The sequence below is a fragment of the Fukomys damarensis genome, unplaced genomic scaffold, assembly GCF_012274545.1.
Source record: "Fukomys damarensis isolate Sample0158 unplaced genomic scaffold, DMR_v1.0_HiC HiC_scaffold_24, whole genome shotgun sequence".
Taxonomy (NCBI): domain Eukaryota; kingdom Metazoa; phylum Chordata; class Mammalia; order Rodentia; family Bathyergidae; genus Fukomys; species Fukomys damarensis.
In genome coordinates this window covers 24,076,932-24,098,026 of record NW_022900936.1, presented here as the reverse complement: position 1 = coordinate 24,098,026, position 21,095 = coordinate 24,076,932, and positions in this window count along the sequence as shown.

The following is a 21,095-nucleotide window of genomic DNA, read 5'->3' as shown; positions in this document are numbered from 1 at the left end:
ACAAAAAAAAAAAAAAAAAAAATCCTTTGAACACTTTCTAGCCATTAGCTGGGCCACCAAGACATTCCAGTGAAGGTGTGAACTTTACAGTTTGTCTGAGAAAAAAATATACATATACAGAGAGAGGTGCTTGATATTCATTACTTTGAGTAGTCAACATCATTAATATATATTTCCTTATAAAGCCACAAAAATGTGCAAATAACATCTGCCTCCCCTACAAATCTGGTTCCAAAAGACATCAATGTCTTCAAACTGCAAAAGAAACTTTTCAATATAATATACATTTTATTAACATTTTTATTCAATTATTAAAATTAGTTCATATCAGCTACATTGTTGCAATAGATACCTGAAGAATGTGACTTAGACTAGCATTCTGCTCATATTCAATTGGACTTGTAGGGAAATGCAGAAAACTAGGTTTCCAAAGAGAAGATGGAAAATAGAAATCATTGTGACTTAACTGGTCTTACATATAGCTTGGAGAAGATGTTCATTCTATGTCTTTTGCACGTTTTAATGCTTTGAAGCTAAGCATCCATTTCTAGCACCGAGATTTCTTCCTAATCTTGTCCACTTTATCCCCTGTATCTCTACAAAGCCCAGAATTATTGCTGATATCACAGCAAGTTGTAAACCCTGGTGCATTCTGAAGTCAGGGTAAGGGAGGAGAGACTTACAGAAATTTATTCCTATAGGTTTCATCATAAACATATTTTACTCCAAATACTATCAATACTTAAAGTAAGGAGAGAAAACAAATCCCAGAGTCCAGTACATCTTAAACTATTTGAAGCCCAAAAATGAACATAGAGAGAGTAGATCTATTTAAGTGTTTTGTCAATAGCACCATTAGTATCGCCACCAGGCTTCATAAAATTTTTAGGACTTAGATTTCTTCTTTTCTTTACAGAAGATTTGGAGCTAAATTTCAGTTAGTGTTATCAAGCTGAGGGCTGGGGTGTTTTGTAAATCTGAGTTATCACTTAACTGGAGTTGAAAACTTATAAACTTCCCCCTCCACAAAATCCACAGAATTTCCCATTCCCTTTTTCGAATGCCACACGAGATATGAGATGCAGCCATTGTGTCTTATTTGCTGAGCAAAACCCTTCCTGAGTGGCCTTAATCACATTTCCTTTGGCAAAGCACAATTCTGAAAAGGATATGAATGCATAAAAAATACTCATGAGTTTTTACAAAATAAACCCATGGGTTTGTTTTAAAAACAAGCACAAAATGTTGTTTCAGGAAAGCCTTACCATTTCAGTAGAAGCAGTAAAGCAAAAACATTTCAACACCACTATCACATACTCAATTTATATCAGACTGTCCAAACATAATATTTTCTTTTTAAGGAAAAAGACATATCCTAATATACAACTGATATACACATGTGTGTGTGCAAAAATATGAGTGTTTAACATAATACACACTTCCTGAAACATGAACACAAGCACTTATATGTATGTGTATTAAATCACAGTTTAGAAAAAATAGTTCCCAGAGATTCAAGACTAAAACAGTGATAGCAAATCTTTTAGAGCTTTCAATGACGACAAACAGCCCCCCGTGGCATGTTCTCCACAGGTTCATCACCACACACTAAAATACAATCATCATAAACTCTTAAACTTATGATAAACAAGATTGTCTTCATATAGACAATTGAGTTTCCTAACAAAGGGGAATAACATTAGTTTAAAAAATACTTTGGAAATGGGGCTAATCTGAGAGGCTTGGGGCAGTATATTGCATCACTATGCATTTCGGAAACTCCTCTGATTTATTAGAAATTAAATGCATGCAAAGGAAGACTAAATGAAAATATTCATTTACCAGTTGCAATACTTGGAATAATCATGTGCAATTTTCTTCATGCAGATTCTTCTGGAACTTTGCATCTTATTTGTTACTGAATCCACCTACCCATGGGAAGGGGAAGGGAAAGAAAATAAGAGAAAAGAAAAAAATATGAGAAAATGGAAATGAAGTGTTTGTAAAGGGGGAGGGGAGGAGGGGTGAAGGGAGGGCAGGGACAGGGGGGAAAAAATGAGAACCAAGACCTATCATGGAAAGGTACAAGATCCCAATGATGAATGTAACTGTACTGTCTACCTAAAATGTACCAATAAACTCAACCAGGAAAAGAAACAGTGGTATGCATCTTCTCCAAGAGATGCTGTCTTAGCCTGGGTCCCCACCTCCCTATGGTCCTCCCTCTCATTATGTGCCTTTACCATTTTATCTCAAAACCTACAACATAATGTTTGGTCTAGTTCTGTTTTCTCCTCTAGACTGCGATCATTTTGAAGGTGCAGCTTTCCTCATCCCCATGTTTGCAGCCCAGCGCAGTGTCTCATTCGATTTGCTGAATGAGTGCATGAGGATCAATGCCAGAAAAACCATGAGCCTGGGAGCTACTACTGATAGGGTGCCCGTTATAAACCTAGCCCTGTGCTGGACATGTATGTCATTTATTTATTTCTCACTTCAATACAGTAAAGAGGTTGCTTTACTGCTGAAGATGTTTAAGCATGGACAGATTGAGTATCGCTGGTCTGGTTTCATAACTGAAAAGTAATGGAATTTGAAATTTAAACCCAGCTATTCTGAAGGTCGCACTGTTCTCTCCCCTGAAATTTGCTTGCTGCCTTCACAGTCAGTCTCAAGAAGTAGATTAGAAAGTCAACAGTAAGGTTCTAGCTGGACATGGTGCCTTCATCTCTAATCCCAGTACTTGGGAGGCTGAGACAAGAGGATTGCTGCAAGTTTAAGGCCAGCTTGGGCTACATAGAGACACCCTGTCTCAAAAAAAAAAAAAAAAAAAAGGAATAAGGTTTTAGGAAGACTTTTATGAAACAGATTTATATTCTTAACCCTCCATGCTTGCTTTTTTATCATTTATCCTTGTGGTGTTAAATTTTCTAAATGTGGGTTTCTTCTCACCTTTTGATGTTTGAAAATTTCTTTGACTCAGACTTGGATTCCCTCATTTTTGAAAGTTCATTAGAAGTTCATTCTTTCATTAGTTTTTATGTTTGTCTGTTTTGTTTTTTTGGTACCTGGGATCGAACTTAAGACCTTGAGCTTGTGAGGGAGACAGTGGTACCACTGAGGTGAGTCCCCAGCACCCTTCCACTAGTTTTGAATGGACTTCAGGTGCAGACAATAAACACAATACTCACTTCAACGTGCTATCAACATTGACCCGTACAACAAACCCACACTGCGCAACTTGTACAATGTATTCATTCCAGCACATTCCCAAAGCCCCTGCCCCTTTCCCTCCATACCAAAGGTGAACATTCAAATGGATTTAACGTAATTTTGGTGGTATGTATTCTTTCAAACTGTATGTTTTCGGTGCACAAGTGTTATTAAATTATAGAAACTATGTATTCTTGCAGAACTTTCCTTTTCAAATGAATATGACATTTGAAAAAGTACATCCCTGTTTATATATGCATTGCTCACTTTCCGGTCACTGTGACAAAATACCTGACACAACTTGAAGGAAGGAAAGGTTTATTTTGGCTCACAGATTCAGTGGTTTCAGTCCATGGCTGGCTGGCCCCAAGAAAAAAAACAGCCTAATAGAAGGCAGAAGAAAGTTACTCACCACCAGGCAGCCAGGAAACTGAGAGAGAAGGGAGGAGCCAGAGACAAGAATGGTCACGCCTCCAGTGACACACCTTCTATACTATTTGGTAGAGCATATGGAAACCAGATAAATGGAGGGTAAACTAATTGTGTCACCTAATTTTTCACCACAGAATAGATGATATTTAAGATATAATATTAATGAAGAACTTTGATATGCCTATATTATACAAGCTCAGAAATTTGCACATTCACATTTATGTATATTATTGAGATTTTGCTTGGCATGCAGCATATAACCCAAGGCAGAGGAACCAAAAAGAATATGGAAGAATAAAACACTGTGAACTTAAGATGGGTTACAGAAAGGTAACAAGAACAAGAATTTTCTTGATCAATGGCTTTACTCTGGAGGCTACAAAATAGCATTATTTTATAAATTCTCCTTCATAATATCTTTAACGCCTTGTTTCTTTAAAAACTAAGTTTATACAGCACTATGATTCATTTTATTTCAATTTTAACAAGAACCCAGAAAACTTGATGTTATCACTTTTTATTTATTCATAAGGAATGGAGATGTTAATATGAAAAAATCATGGAATCAAGACAGGTAGGAATTGTGTCAAACCTAGGATTTGGATGCACACAAGTTTCAGACAGAGCTATTTAGCTTACATCTTAACTCTGTTTCTTGTCATTCTCTGACATTTGGCAAGTTACTATACTTTCTGCGCCTTGTTTCCTAATCTGTAGAATAAAAATTACTAATAAGTAATTACTGTGAATGTGAGATATGGTACATATGGAGTATCCTTAGAGTGTCTGGCACATTACTCGTATTAATGTATTTATTCACTTATTCATCATTCTAAGTCTCTACATTTCATGGCAGGAACGCAATTTGAACTTAGGCTTTCCTGAGTCCCAAGAAGTCATTACTATTTTTAGTTGCTCAGCATAGAAGATGGTTATCATATCCAAAGCATCTCAGGTTTAAACTATGTTTTATATTTTTACTCATTTTTTTCTCTCTTCTCAATTGTTATAGGTCAGAGTAATTTCTACTTCCAGAGTAGTCTATTTTCTGACCTTGTACCTTTATTGGATTGCTAATTTTCTCAGGAAAGCACTATATTTAAAACTCCAGCTACTTTAAAATTTCATCTGCTTCTATTGTTTATTGTCCCACCTTGTGACAGGTCTGCCTGATATTTTTCCTACCTTCGCTTTGTCTTATGAATTCACTTGATTCACTGTGACAATTTCTCTACTCTCTCCTTCTCTCCCTCTCTCCCTCTGTCCCTCTGCCCCCGCTCCCTGGCAGGCTCTTACAATGTTGCCCAGGTTGGCCTCAAATTCCTTCCATCTCAACCTCCAGAGTAGCAAGAATTACAGAGGAATATCACTATATAGTTCAGATTGGCCTTGAACTCACTGTGTAGCCTGGACTAATCTCAAGTTCATGGCGATTCTCCTGCCTCAGCCTTTCAAGTGCTGGAATTACAGGCAGGTGCCACCACTCTTGGCTTTTGCTTCTTAAACTACTTCAGTTTCCAACTTATATAAAAAGCAAAAATCACTACCAAGAAGATGACAAAAGAAAAAAAACAATTGATAGATAAAAGAGTTAAACTTTCAGAAAAAAAAAAAAAACAGTGACAGTATTCATTTCCTTCACTAGCCAGGTCAACAGCATTAAAACATATTGAAGAGAGCTAGGATTCTTGGCAAAACAGCATTTCATACTATCTCATAGTGACTCTAAGTCACCACCGAGCAGTGGGTTAAAACATTTTCCACCTGGAATCCAAGGAAACTTAAAAGGATTATTGATTTTTCTCTCTACTTATAAATGAGACTCACATATTAGAAGTGAGAGCTGCAGACACAACATAATGACCTTTTTACTTGGCTTTTTCCCCCTAGCATAAACAGAATCATTTTTGTTAGTTAAGAGGACATTAAGGAGTCAGTCTTGTAAGTGTGTGTAGCTGCCTGTACTTTGAAAGCAAAAATTAGTAGCTACATTTTTAGTGGTAGAAATTTTGCTTCCGTTCATTTAGCATTGGAAATCTCAACTTCCAATTGTGTTTTTTCTTTATGCTCTGGTTTTGAAAAGTCCTCCATTGACTTCATGCCTCAACCCTAATGCCCAAGTTTAATAATCACTTTACTGAAAACATAAAACCTCATTTGACCTTGTTTTAGATGTAGGATTTAAAATAAACATTGCTTCTGCCACATTGTTACAAGATCCTACAATATGAAACATGAAAGAAGCCCACATTAAAATTGCACTAGAACAAAAGCTAGGGGGTTGGGAACATAATTAAAATTAAATTTTAAATAGGGAAGAGTGAAGGGGGTGAAAGGAGGGCAGTGGTATGGAGAAAAATAAGAACCAAGAGATATCATACAAAGGTACAAGATCCCAAAGATAAATTTAACTGTATTGTTTGCTTTAAATGTACCAATAAACTTAATGGGAAAAATCAGATTTTGCTTTGTACCTGTCAAATTTCAACTCTGTAATTGGGGGCCTTCTGAGAACACTGAGACTTGATGGGTTTCCTATTTTTGGGGTACTGGTTCCTTTCTTAGGGATTTAGAATAACTATATTTTCTCCTACTTCTATCTCTATTAGGGAGAATTTTTAAAAAATTATTTCTATGTTTGTTTCAGGAGTTTTATTTCTTTCCTGGCTATTCAGTGAGATGTATTATCCTTTTTAGCATTAGAAAGGTAACACCACTGATGCAGTCATCTACAGCCTGCAGTGAAGCACAGAACATTTTTGTGTTTTGAAAAATACTAAGTATGTATTCACTTGGTATAAACATATTACACACACACACGTGTACTTGCGCATGCACACACACACACACACACACACACAGTCAATTTTTAGGCTTGAAGTTCTCCTGTTCAACTCATGAGTGCAATCAAACAACTGCATCTTTCATATACAGCAGAAGAGTTGCTTTAAATATTGCGATTACAAAAATTATGTGTACAACTTATTCAACAATTATGTGCTGAGCACAGAACTAATCATTATACTCTCACTTCACCCTCACATCATAGCTATGAGATAAGTATCACAATCCCCAATTCTCCTATGAACAAAGTAAAGTTCAGAGAGTTAAGTACTTTGGCCTATGCGCAGAGATTTATTTTTTTTATTCCAAGAGTAGCTCTAGCTCAAACTGCTTCTGTACATAATGAAGTCCCTGTCTAAGATGCTGATAGCCAGGGGTGAGGGGGAATAGAGTCATTCTTAAGAATTTGAAAAGAACCTTCAATTCTACCAAGGTCTCTATTTTTACATATATGAGAACAGGTTCAGAGAAATTTTTAACTTTTTCAAGCTTACAAGACTAACGTCAGTTATCAATTTGTCATAGCTCAGCTTCATACCTATACTTTATCACAAGATACTACATACATAGAGTCCGGGGATTCATTTGCCAGGGTGGCCACAACAGACTACAAGGTGGCTTAGACCACAGAAATTTATTTCCTCATGATTCTAGAGGCAAGAAACTTGAGAACAAAGTTTTGGCAAAGGTGGTTTCACTCTGAATCCTCACTCCTTGGCTTGCATATCTCATCTTCTCCTTGTGTCCTCACAAGGTCTGTCTTATGTACATGGTTGTGCTGTAATATCTTTGTTTAATTGGGTTTTATTTTTTTAGCACTGTGAGTAGAATTCAAGACCTCATAATAATTGTAGGCAAGAGCTCTACCACTGAGCTACATCCCCAACCATGTTTAGATTTTCTTCTCCTTCTCCTCCTCCTTTTTATAAAATTTATTTTTGATACAGGCTCTTGCTAAATTGTTCCAGATTACCTGTAATTTTAGTTCCTCCTGGCTCAGCCTCCAAAATAATATCCCTTCTCACAAGCATAACAGTCACATTGGATTAGAGACCATCCCAATAACCTTATTTACCTTTATTTACCTCTGTTAATGATCCTAGTGGTTGAGAATTTAACATATAAACCTTTGAGGGACACAATGCAGACTCTTTAAAAACTCTTTTCCAACCTTTTAAAACGGCTTTGTAACTGGCATGGTATTAAATTTTTTCTGTGGAAGGAGGCAGACTGAGGAGAATTTTGCTTCCTGGTTCTGCTAGAGTCCCTAGGCAGCTTCTGCAGCTGGTGCAGCCCGCTTCTACAGAACCAGGACAGCTCCTGGTGGGCAGCTGCTACCATCTTCTTTGAGAGAAGCTGGGAGAATGAAAAGTCCACAGCAAAGAAGAGGTGTCAACTCAGCACTATCACCCACAGCTTCCCCAGGGTCCCTGGGATGTCTGCACAGTGAACTCCAAGGCGTGAAGCTTAGCTCCCTCCAGCACTACAGAAGGGGTCTTCCAAGAGTGGCCAGAAAAGAACAACTGAGGAATATTTACTGAGTATTTACTGCCTTTCTCACACAAATAATGACATCCTTATGCTCCCGATGAACATAGAAAATAAAAATAAAACAGCATTCTCTTCTTAGAGAAAAATTTTGTGTGAATTTTGGATTCAATCCAGGAAAGCATAAAGTCATTATGGAAAAGGCTTAAATAATATAAAGAATACAGAATGCAGCATTACTAAATAAAGAGAAATATTCACATTTAAACTAAAATTAAGAGATTTATAGGAAATTTGATTCTCTAAAAATTAAATTCAGTAAAAATGTATTCAGAACCTCTGAGTTTTAGGGTAATTTAATTAAGAAAATGACCACAGCTGGGTGTGGTGGCACACGCCTATAATCCCACCACTCTGGAGGCTGAGGCAAGAGGATCGCTGTAAATTCAAGACCAGCCTGGGCTACATAGTGAGTTCCAGGTCAGTCTCAACTACATAGTGAGACCCTGTCTCAAAATAAAAAAGAAAAAAAAAAGAAAATGATCGCATATTGCTGAAAAAGAAAAATAAAGAATAGAGATCAGCTTTAACATACGTTGGTAAAACTAAAATTCATGATCATTAAAATAATATGACAGAACAGATAAGCAGATCATGAAATAAAATGTAGAAGTCAGAAATAAAATCATGTATATACAAAAAATTGATATACACTTAGTGAAAACCACAGAGCAAGAAGAATAAAGACAAAGTTTCGTGTAGATGTCTTTTCGTAGAGCTTCCATTCTATGAAAAAATTAAATCAAACAAGGCCTTATATTATTCACAAAAAAAGTAATTTACTAATATTACTAATTTGAAAGGTAGCATTATGGACTCAATAAAGGAAAATATAGAACATTTTTGTAAACTACAGTTCCAGGGAAGGAAAAACTGTTCCTACTTTTTTACTTCAGTTTTTGTCTCTAAGATAGTGAAATAAAGCATCAAAAGGCGACAGCATGTTTTCCACATATATTAAAATCAATAAAGGAATTCCATTTAGAAATAAACACACATAAATTCACTAATTTGGATACACAGGTTAATCTTGATTGGTGACCTGACTCGATGAAGACTCCTAGTGATCAGATGGCGAAGAAACTGATCCTTTCAATGGGTTAATCACTGATGAGTTTATAGCTGAACAAGCTGTTAGGAGCAGGACCAATCAGAGGAGGTGTCATGGGAATGTGACACTGTAGACTACATGTGGTTTTGACCCCTTCCTCTCTGGCTGTCCCCTGTTCTCTGCTTCACAGACACCGTGAGTCGAGCAGCCTTCTTCCACTACACTCTTCCACCATTGTGTTTATTTCTTGGAGCCAGCCAAGTATAGACTGAGATCTCTGAAATCATGAACCACAGTAAACCTCTCCTCTAAATTGTGGGTGTCAGGTATTTTGTTCCAGCAAGAAAAAAGCTGACTAATGAGATTAAAAATGGTGATTTCCTACAAAAATGTATACCAAAATACTTGATCAGAAGGAAATAACCTAGATAACCTTACATATTAAATAAATCAAAATTTAGTTACTAATGCTCTCTGAAAAAAATCCTCATCCAGATTTTATACTTGTGAAATCTACCCATCATTTAGAGGAAAAGTTATAGTAATTAAAAATGTATCTCTTCCAGAAAACTAAAGAGGATAAAATACTCTTAAATTTACAGTAGGTGCCAGTATTATGCTGATGCAAAAACCAGACAAATATTTTATTTAAAAAGATAAACATAGACATTATCCTTCATAAGCATGAAGGCAAATATTCTACATCAAATTTTAGCAAATCAAATCTTACAATACATTGAAAAGATAATATACAATAATCAAGTTTTTTTCAAGTATACAAGGTTGATATTATATTTTATATCAATGTGATTTAGCATGTTCGCTGACTTAAAAAAAAAATCATATGACCACCATAACAGATGCCTAAAGTCTTTGGCAAATTCTATCACCTATTCCTTACACTCTTCCCTTCCAAAACAATCTTTTTTTTAAATTACAATTAAAAGGAAACTTTTTCAAACTAATAAAAGGCATTTATGTAAAACATAACTAAAACCATCGTCATCCATAGAAAAGAATGTAAATTGTGTTGATATCATGTTAAAACCCAATAATTTATCCTGTGGGCCAGAGATAGGGAATAGTATTCATGTGAAATGCCAGTTGTCACAAGTTAACTTGACAATGATTCTGAGACCACATATAGCTTTCATAAGAGGTTTTAATATGAGTAATATGACATGCTATGTGCATGTTAACCTTGCTATGAGCACTGGGAAATTTAGGATTGAATCAAGAGAATAATAGAATTTTAAACTTGAAGGGAGATAAAACTTTAAACTCGTGTTTAAAATGAATATTCTGATAAGGGAATGCAGAATACCTCCTATGAGAAACTAAACATGAGGTGCTTGTATATGTAATATGTATATGTAATAATGTGGTGCTTTCTCAAGAATTAAGAAAAGATATGAGATTGTTTAGTCCTACAAATTCCAGTGCAAAGGTAGGCCAACCAATATTAAGGAAGCCAAATAATTTTTAGACTAGAACTTTACAGAAACTTAATACAGGGTTTTGTCAGAGTTAGAGCAATAATTTATTGATCAAAAGGCAGCTAACCATTGTGATGATTATGAAAAGTGGACCATGTACAAAGACAGAGTAACCCATTGACCTACAGCACTTATCAGGGGAAAAGATGTGCTTTCCATGTAAGGAACTATCTGGTACTAATGAACACTGTGATTCTAAGCGTTATGAATCCCCTGGACTTCCATAACTTCATCATCCTAGCCATTAAAATTTTCTGAATCATTTCACTGTCTTAATTCTATTCTTACCATTGACTTTGATTATTTTTTGTTTTGCATATTATTTGGCTTTGGAGGGAGTACACTGACCAATGGACTCTGCTGTAATCTGTTCTTTGTTAACTTTAAATTATCATTTCATTTTATGTATTCATTTATTATTATTTTAGCCATTTGGGACCTGGAGTTCTCTCAAATCTACATGTATAAGTTGTTAAATTCCTAAATTTGCTTCCTATCCTGAATTGTAATAACTAGATCATGTTATCATCAGTATAGAAATGAATAGCTTTGTCATACTTATTTCCTTCAAACTGTAACAAATTGCATAATATTTGTTTAATTACAGTATAAAGAAAATAAGGGCAGAAGATACAGCTTGGCATATTATTTACTGTAATACTAATTATATTGCTATGTATCTCCACAGGTTAAAAAAAAGTTGGAAAACATGATAAGAGTAGTACAGCTAATCATGTCAAAATTTTTGTCATATTCATTTCCATTTTAGAATTAAGTTGATAGTTATGGAAGATAAAAATATATTACCAAGGAATCTGATGATACAATGAGATTCACTTTCCTGCACCTCCTGGCATTAAATAAAAATGTAAGATATTTCCAAAAGAATAACATACCTGAATAAAAGTGTCTGTGCTGAATTCTCTTTTAATAAGCACACATTGCTATACTCCTAAATAATATACTTATTTAAATTACTGTCTCCTTTAATCAATTTAATTTATAAAAAGAAAAATATTTTTGAAACTTCATTCTCCATGGGCTTTCTTTTCTTAGTTTCCACACAGTCTTTAAAGTCTTTACCAGTATACTTGCCATTTTCTGTACATTAGCCTCCTGCTCACTTTTTATATCAAAAATATATGTATATGCAATGTTAGGCATGCTTTTGGCACTTCTACATTGTGAAGGCTTACAAATGAAGTTCTAGATAAACTGCCAGCGACTGCAGGGAAAACAGATACAAACACTGCCTGTGCCAAAGCAAGTTGTTTGCCATCAGTCATATTGACATAATGTGCATACACTGAGAGGCATAACAGCATCCTGCTAAATAATTCTAGGAAAGGGAAAACACTTAATAGAACAATTACTGGAAAAGTTTAACCTATTTAAAGTCTGATTTATTATTATTATTATCATTATTATTATTATTTAAAGACTTATTACTCCTTAGCTTGAATTTCTGACATTGACTCATTTGCTGTTAGTGGTTTTAATACAACACTTAAAAATATGGGCATTGAATTTAGTGAGCAGAGAAAATCGGGCCCAGGTTGTGTTATTGTTTCATGACCTATGAGATAAAGCTTGAGTACACAATGCATTATCCTTGATAAATCCTATCATAAAAATAAATTTTTAATTTAATAAAATTTATGCAAATTCTTTGTCAATAAACCTTCCTACATCAGCCAATTTAAGAATTATTAAAAAAGAAGAAAAATAAAAAAGCTAGAGAAAAAACACCAAAACTATCTTATATTGTATTTTGAGGTAAGATTGCTCATCTCAGCAGCCAAATTTCAGGAGTAACAGACAGTTCTGACACGACGTTGGGGCTTGCTTGATGGGCTGCAGGTATGACTGGGGCATCTACAGCACAGGTCACAACAGGTCGATTCATCAGCCCTCGGCACCCTATTTAGAGAACCCTATTTATATTACAAAAGTAGGGTGAACAAAATATACATAGAGACATTGTATGCATATAATGTATACATACAGACAAAATAAATTGTAATTTAAAAAATAATGGAAGTTACATGGTTCGAATTTTTTTCATTTAATTCCTAGATCAATTATTAAAATTTTCAAACTGACCAGTATAAAACCACACAGTTAAAAACTCAACCTGGATGTTTCAGGAACTGCAACCTTATCATGCTGAAAATTGGAAGAAGCACCACAGTTGCATTTACAAATTATTTTTAGAATATACTAAACTAATATAACTTTTTCCTCTCCCCATTTGTACTCCTTATTCAGAAACATAATTCATGTGACATGGGCCAAAGGCTCTTTCTGATTAATAGCTACACCCAAATCAGCTATTATCAAATATTTTTATTTCTGCTTTATAAGTATGAATATTACTCAGCAAATAATTGTGCAAAATGCCCTATTGATCACTTTTCGTCCCCGGCATACCTCTTGTTTCAGGAACTTTCCATGTTAAAATGGTACAAAATCCCCAGGTATGTGGTAGTAGAAACTCTGCAGTGGCTCTCCATTAATGCCAGGGTTTGATTGACAGTAATATATTCAAAAGCATGTATTTATCATCCCTGGAAGGAGTAGACATGTGTTTTTATCATATTGCTTTTTTCATAAAATTGTATATACACATGAAAAGCAAAGCTTTCTAATATATACTTCTACAAATAGTGAGGGTATTTAAAACTTTGGTTTTCCACAAAGGAAGTGGAAAGATGTGTTAATTGATGAATTCCGAGAATATTCTTTATATAGGATTATCCTACTCTTGCCTTACTGCTACCACTCACTTGTTAGAATTTCCTTTCTCTGTACAGACACAAGCATGGACACACACACATTTACATGCACACTCACAAAGTTACATGAATTCTACTTTTACTGGAACTTGAAATAATTTTCCTCCATTTTAGGTCTGTGACACTACACAATTACATTATGTACCTTTTTTTCAATCTTAGTTTTAATTACTTTACTTTAGAGTGAACTGTAACAGTAAACATTACAACATTTAGACTAAGATTTTAGAAAAGAAAACCAAGAAATTTGATCTTCAAAATTAATTCCTTATTATTGAGATGAGCAAAAAAAATCTTATTTGACAAAGTCAAATTTATTATAACTTATTTTTCCACTTTGCAAATTATTTTTAGCAGAAAATTTTAATCCTCAGGAATTTATAAACACAGATCAAAATACTGGCAAAAATAATCCCCTGAAAATACTTGGCTTACTTGTTTTATAATTAGCATGTTATTTTTGAAAATTACCCATCTCTAGTATTATAACTTTTAATTTCTTGGATTGCATATAATGTTACTAGCAAAAGAGAAAGATTACATTATTTAGGGTAAGCAAAGCAAAGTCAGAGTAATAAAAAAAGGGCTTCATATTTTATTAGCTTAGTACAGATTAAATTTATTTCTCAGTCACAGCAGTGTACTCTTGGTTAGCAGAAGTTCTTCATGCTGTAATTTAGAGAAACTTAGACTTTTTCAATACTGTAGCTCTTACAATCTAAGAACTTCAACATCATTACCCAGCTCTAGGTGTGCGAAAGAATCTCCAATGATTCGTCTTAAATTCTTACCTAAAAACTGTACCTATCACTTCCTCTCACACAGCAGAACTATTTAACACATCCACCCCCTCAAGGGGAAATGAGAAATAGAGCTCTTCTGGGAAGTGTTTTTTTTTTTAATTGAGTTTATTGGTACATTTCAGGGATACAGTACAGTTACATTCATCGTTGGGATCTTGTACCTCTACATGACCAGTCTTGGTTCTCATTTTTTCCCCTTGTCCCTGCCCTCCCTTCACCCCCTCCTCCTTTCCCCATTTACAAACACTTTATTTCCCATCTTTTCATTTTCTCACATTTTTCCCTTGTTACCTTCTCCTACCCATCCATCCCACCTTCCCTACACCTTTAGCTCCTTTCTTCCCATTTCACCAGGTCAGTAATCTTATTGGGATCTTATGTATTATTACAGTTTATTCACACCAGAGAAACTATTCGGTATTTACACATGTGTGTGGGAAGCATTTTTTAACACAATACTTAAAGAAAGAAGTATGATCACTTAATTTGGCAAATGAGAATAACCACACCAGGGCCATATTTTTCTTTTCTGACTCATGAGATAAACCTTGAAAAACGCAAAGATAACAAATTGATAACAGGCATATTAGAAAACATTTTATCCTCAAGAAATTTTGCAATAAAAATAAAACTTTATAATTTTAATTTAAGAAACTTTATGTAATTCTCTTTGTCAATGAATCTATATATACCAGGCCAGTTAAGAACATATACATATTCTGAAAAATAAGACAAAGATGAGATCTATACAAAAAGATCTCAGGATAACTGTTTTATGTTATTCTATAAAATGAAAATTTGCATGCATTTTGATGGCCATTTAGCTGTGCTTCCAACCATAATATTCACAGAAGCACAAAAGTGTTCAACTAAGAAATATAATTTTGAGACAAGAAAATCTTACTATAATCCTCCAAAAAATATATACTGATACATTTGTATGACATAGTTGTCTTATTTTGGAATTGTTAAATTGCTTGAAATTACTGTTAAAAAGCACCATTGTATTCACTTTAGTGTTTAACCAAACATATTACAGAAATATGTGTAATGATGAAGAATGTCTTCCTGATTCATTCAGTTACCTAATCTTGATTTCAAGAACACATCTACAGACAACAAATATAAATGTACGCCTGCTTTTCTGTCTCTTTTTATTGATATATAAAATGCCATTAGATGCCAGTAGGATCCTGACAGTGTTAACACTAACATTAAAACCTAATGAATCTCTCACAACTTTATCTATCCTAATAGACAGGTAACTCCAATATCTGTATCTCCATCTGTAACAGTCACCACCTGCCAGATGAACTTCCAATTGATTAATTCTCTGTTTACTCAACAGTTTACTAGTTTTTTATTTAATATATCCAAAAATAAATATATCTTTGAAATAAGACTATTTTATGCATTTATTAAGTTGCTTTCTTTTCCTTCTTATGCTTGAACAGATGTATTCAGGATCTACACAGTTATATTTTCTTAATACTTATGTAAAATTATTGTGAGTATTCTTACTTAATGTATATCATTCATAGAAATTTTCTTTGCAATTTCTTTTATGTTAGCTTTCAGAATTCCCTTCTCTACACTCCTCATTATGTTCAGGAGCAATATAGGTTAATATTTATCATATTCAAGTAATATCTTAAATTAATTTATATTTAAACATTTAGACTATTTTATAACTATTTTCAATACCCAAAATATAGCATCTCAACAAAGGGTTTACTCAACATAAGTTCCACCTTTCCAGTGGGAAAAAAAATCTCTCTACTAGTAGAGCTATCTAAGTCTGTATTATATCCCTTTATAAGTAATTACATTATTGTTATGCTTCTCTGCCAATATTAGAGAAAATACTTCAACTCTACTTTAACATTACTTTAGGCATGAAACAAGAGAAAACACAATCATAAAACAAACAGCTGTGTTTAAACTGCCTTCAAAGAAGTATGCATCAGGTCTCACACTGTCTGAAAGCAGATTTTTACAAATTGCTTTGAATTATATGACACTTTTCTTCTCCAAGGAGCTTATTCTGATAGTATTTGTTCTGTGCCATTTCAAATAATTGATCTGTTTCAGTGTGCATGGCCAGAAGCCCCAAGGACATTGCTATGTTTTTCATGGACCTAATAAGTAAAATTAACTTGGGGCAAAAACCAATGAAGGTAAACTAATGTAATCTAGTGGGAAGCACAAAGACACAGTGTGTAGTATGTTGCTCATCTGATAAAATATATTTTTCTGTATGCTGTGATGATATTGAAGATATATGTTATTGAATTTTCTATTTCTATTTCTATCGACCTTATGCTGACTCAGTAACTGACCATGAGCAAGAATTCACTAAATATTTTGCAACTGCAACATATTTATGTAATAGAAATTATGTTTTTGTTCAGCTGTTTTCTAACAGAATTACCTGCCAGCTATCACAGCGACTGATGAGATATTGTAAATAAATTAAAATTCTTAGGAGGATGAGTAGCAAATCATAGTGAATATCATCCTTAATAAACAGAAGAGCTTTCCCAGTGCTGTTACTTGACCCATGAAAATTCTTTGCATTCCCTAACAAACCTTTGCCTCAAGAGAACTTTGCAATATTGCCTGAGTTCAGGCATCGATGATCAAAGATCTCATCTAATATTATAACAGACTGAAATACAAAGTGCAGAAAATAAGGCTAAACACTTGATACTGAAGAAGTACATTTCAGAAGATATTAACATCATTTTCTGAATTTACAATTATTTTCTATCCTTTAACTACAGTGTACACCTGTATTTATTTATTTAAATTAGGTTTGTAGGAAACACTGTACTCTACAAACAAAAGCACGTACATTTTGTTAAGTTGGCATTTATGTTGATTTATTTCTAAATCTAGAGTCTATTTCTACCCTCAAAAAGGTGCTTTATTTTAAATAAATGTCAAAAGGCCATATATTTCTTAAGATTATTTCTCAGCATGATCATATGCCCAAGCTGTAAACAGGTCAGACTTAAAGAAGAGTAAAGAAGTATGGTACACACGTGCACAATTATTTTGTACAGGTTTGTGTTAATTCAAATATACTTGAAAATCATTTACTCTACACACACTAACAGTATCTACTCTTCTTGACAAAAATACCTCCTAAGGAGGCACCAAAAATACTAAATTCTTAAAAAGGAAATTTGATAAAAGCTGTGGAAGACTTGTATAAAAGTTGTACAAAATGTTATCTGTAATATTAAAGAAGGGTTAGATAAATAATGATACATTAACACACTTCATAATCAGAAGGTACAAAATAGCTAAAATACAAAATGTTTCTACTTTGAGCTGTTGGTCAGGGCTTGGTAGGTTTTTTTGTAATGCACCAAATAATAAGTATATACAGCTTTGCATGCTACATGCAGTCTCAACTGTTTGTTGTAACACCTCACATATCTAAAAACCATTCATAGTTTGAAAGCCTTATGAGAACACATTGTGTGCTGGATTTGATACATCTGCTATATATTGAGAACACCTGCTACAGATTCAGTGAAGCGTAATAAAAAAATCCCAGTGAATCTTCTTTGTAAATAGGGGAGGGGAGAGGGAGTGAAGGGAGGACAGGGGTATGGAGAAAAAATGACAATCAAGATCTGTTATGTAAAGGTACAAGATCCCAATGATAAATATAATTGTACTGTATACTTAAAAAGTACCAAAAAAACTAAAGAAAAAAAAAGATATTCAGTGACCAGGAAAGACAGATCACTTAAAAATAGTAAGGGATCATAAGAAATTGATTTAACAGCTCCTAGATGATGCAAAGAAAAATAATATAAGGCTGATAGGAATACATAAAATAGCAGCAGAAAGTACAAATGTCATTTAAAAAAACTTCATAGAATAAATGATAGTAAACCTCCCAGAGGGAAAGAATTTGACATACAGATAAGAGAGGCATATAGGAGTCCAAATAGCCATGATTAAAAAAAGATCTACAACCTACACATATAATAATAAAGATACCAGACCCAACAGAAAAACAAAATACTACAAGCAGTTAGAGAAAAGAAACAAATCAAATGCAGAGGAAAGCCCATCCAAATTGCAGAAAATTTTCAACAAAAATCTTCAAGTCAAGGAGAGCCTAGTATAAGGTATTTCAAGCTTTAAAAGAAAACAAACTCTAACCTAGACTGATGTATCCTTCAAAACTACTTTCAAAATTGATGAGGAAATAAGATAATTTGATGAAAAAGAATACCTGAGAAATTTCATGAATACCAAATCAGCACTCCAAACAATTCTAAACAATATCCTGGAAAAAGAAAGTGAAGGTTCCAACTCCAAGAGAGTTTTGTCCAAGAGAGCAAATCCATCATGCAAGGCAAGAAATTAAAGGGAAGGGGGAAATTTTTTTAAAAAGAGCCAACAACAGGAAAATGAAATGACAAGGAAGTCAATACATATCAGTTATAACTATCAACATTAATGGCTCAATTCACCAATCAAAAGAAATAGACTGGCAGAATGGTTTAAGAAGCCAAATCCAACAATACGCTATATATGATACCTACTTAATTCACAAAGAAATTCTCAGACTGAGAGTCAAAGGATGGAAAACACTTCTCCATGCAAAACGAGCCTGAAAAATAAGTGTGTGGGGGGTAGCTATCCTATTTGAAGGCAAAGTAGATTTCAAGCAAAAACTAATTAAGAGAGATGAAGAAAGCTACTATATCCTTGTAATGGGAACAATCTAAAAGAAAGAGATGACAATCATAAATATATATGTATCAAATACTAATGCCCCTAACTATACAACTCAAATATTATTGATATGAAAATCAAAATAAGCACTAATATAATTGTAATGGGGAACCACAATACTCCATGGTCACAAATAGACAGATCATCCAGACAAATAAAATCAACAATAAAATAACAGAACCCTACCAAGCATTTAAACAGAAGTATTTAATAGATGTCTTCACAGTATTCACCCGACATAATCAGAAAATACATTCTTTTCAGCTGCACATGGGTCATTCTCCAAAATAGACCACAAACTAGCTCACAGAACATGCTTAAGTAAATGCAAAGACACTGAAGTGATCCCTTGTATATTATCAGACCATAATGCAATTAATCAGAAGATAACACAAGAAACCACAAGAACTCCAAACACAAATGGAAATTAAATAACACCCTGCTGAATAACCAATGGGTCACAGAGGAAATTCAAGAAGCATTTAGTTTCTAAAATTAAATGATAATGCCAGTACAACATATAGGAATCTATAAGACACAATGAAAGCAGTTCTATGAGGGAAATTCATAGCACTAAATGCCCATACTAGGAAAACAGAGCAAGCTCAAATAAACAACCTAATGTTTAACCTTACACTCCCAGGAAAAGAAGAGCAAGACAAACCCAAAGCTTGTACAAGGGAGGAAATTATAACGATCAGAGCAGAAATTAATGCAATGGAGACTGAGAACAATACAAATAAATCAATGAATGAAAGATTTGCTTTTTAGAAAGAATAATAAAATCAATAAATCCTTAGCCAATTGATCAAAAAGGGAAAGAAAAGACTCAGGTCCATGCAATTAGGAATGAAAAAGGTGAAGTCACAGGAGATCCAGCAGAAATCCAAGAGGATAGTCAATACCTACTTCAAGAACCTATACTCTAATACAATGGAAAACAGAGGAAATGGACAGATTCCTAGATACATATGAGTTTCCAAAGTTGAATGAAGAAGATATAAAAAGACTAAACACTGCAATTACATTCAGTGAAATTGAAAATGTAATTAAAATATTGCCAACAAAGAAAAGCCCAAGTCTTAATGGCTTAACTGCTGGATTGTACAAGATACTTAGAGAAGAACTATTGCCCCTACTCTTTAAAATCTTCAATGAAATTGAAAGGGAAGCAGTACTTCCAAATTCACTCATGGAAGCAAATATTACTTTGATTCCAGAACTGAGGAATGACCCAACCAAAAAAGAGAACTACAGGCCAATCTCCCTAATGAATATTATTCAAAATCCTCAATAAGATACTGGCAAACAGAATACAGATGGTAATCAAGAAGCTCATACACCTGACCAAATTGGATTTATCCCAGGGAAACAAGTGTGATTCAATATATGCAAAATAATACATGTAATACACTATATTAACAGAGTCAAGGACAAAAACCATCTCAACAGATGCAGAAAAAAGCATTTGACAAAATTCAATACCTATACCTGATTAAAAACCCTGGAGAAAATTGGAATAGATGGTCTTTATCACAACTTGATTAAGCTATTTATGAAATACCACTAGCCAACATCATACTAAATGTTCAAAAACTGAAAACCTTCATGCTAGAATCAGGAGCAAGACAAGGATATCCACTATCACCATTCCTATTCAATATAGTTCTGGAAACATTAGCAACAGCAATCAAACAAGAGAAAGAAATAAAAGAAAAAAAAGATGAGAAAGGAAGAATTTTAAAATATCATTATTTGTTAATGATATGATACTCTACATAGAAGACCCAAAAATTTCAGCCAAAAGACTTCTAGGTTTAATTGGCAGATTCAGTAGAGCAGCTGGATACAAGGTCAACACTCAAAAATCAATAGCCTTCTTGTACACAAATAACAGAGACACTGAGAGAGAAATAAGGGAAACAACTCCCTTCACAATAGAATCCATAAAATGACTTATCTAGGAATCAATCTAATGAAGGAGACAGACCTCTACAATGAAAATTACAGCACTCTAAAAAATAAAATATCAAAGAGGATATAAGAAAATGGAAAGACATCTCTTGCTCCTGGGTAGGAAGAACCAACAGAGTTATAATCACCAGACTTCCAAAACTGCTATACAGATTCAATGCAATCCCAATTGAAATCC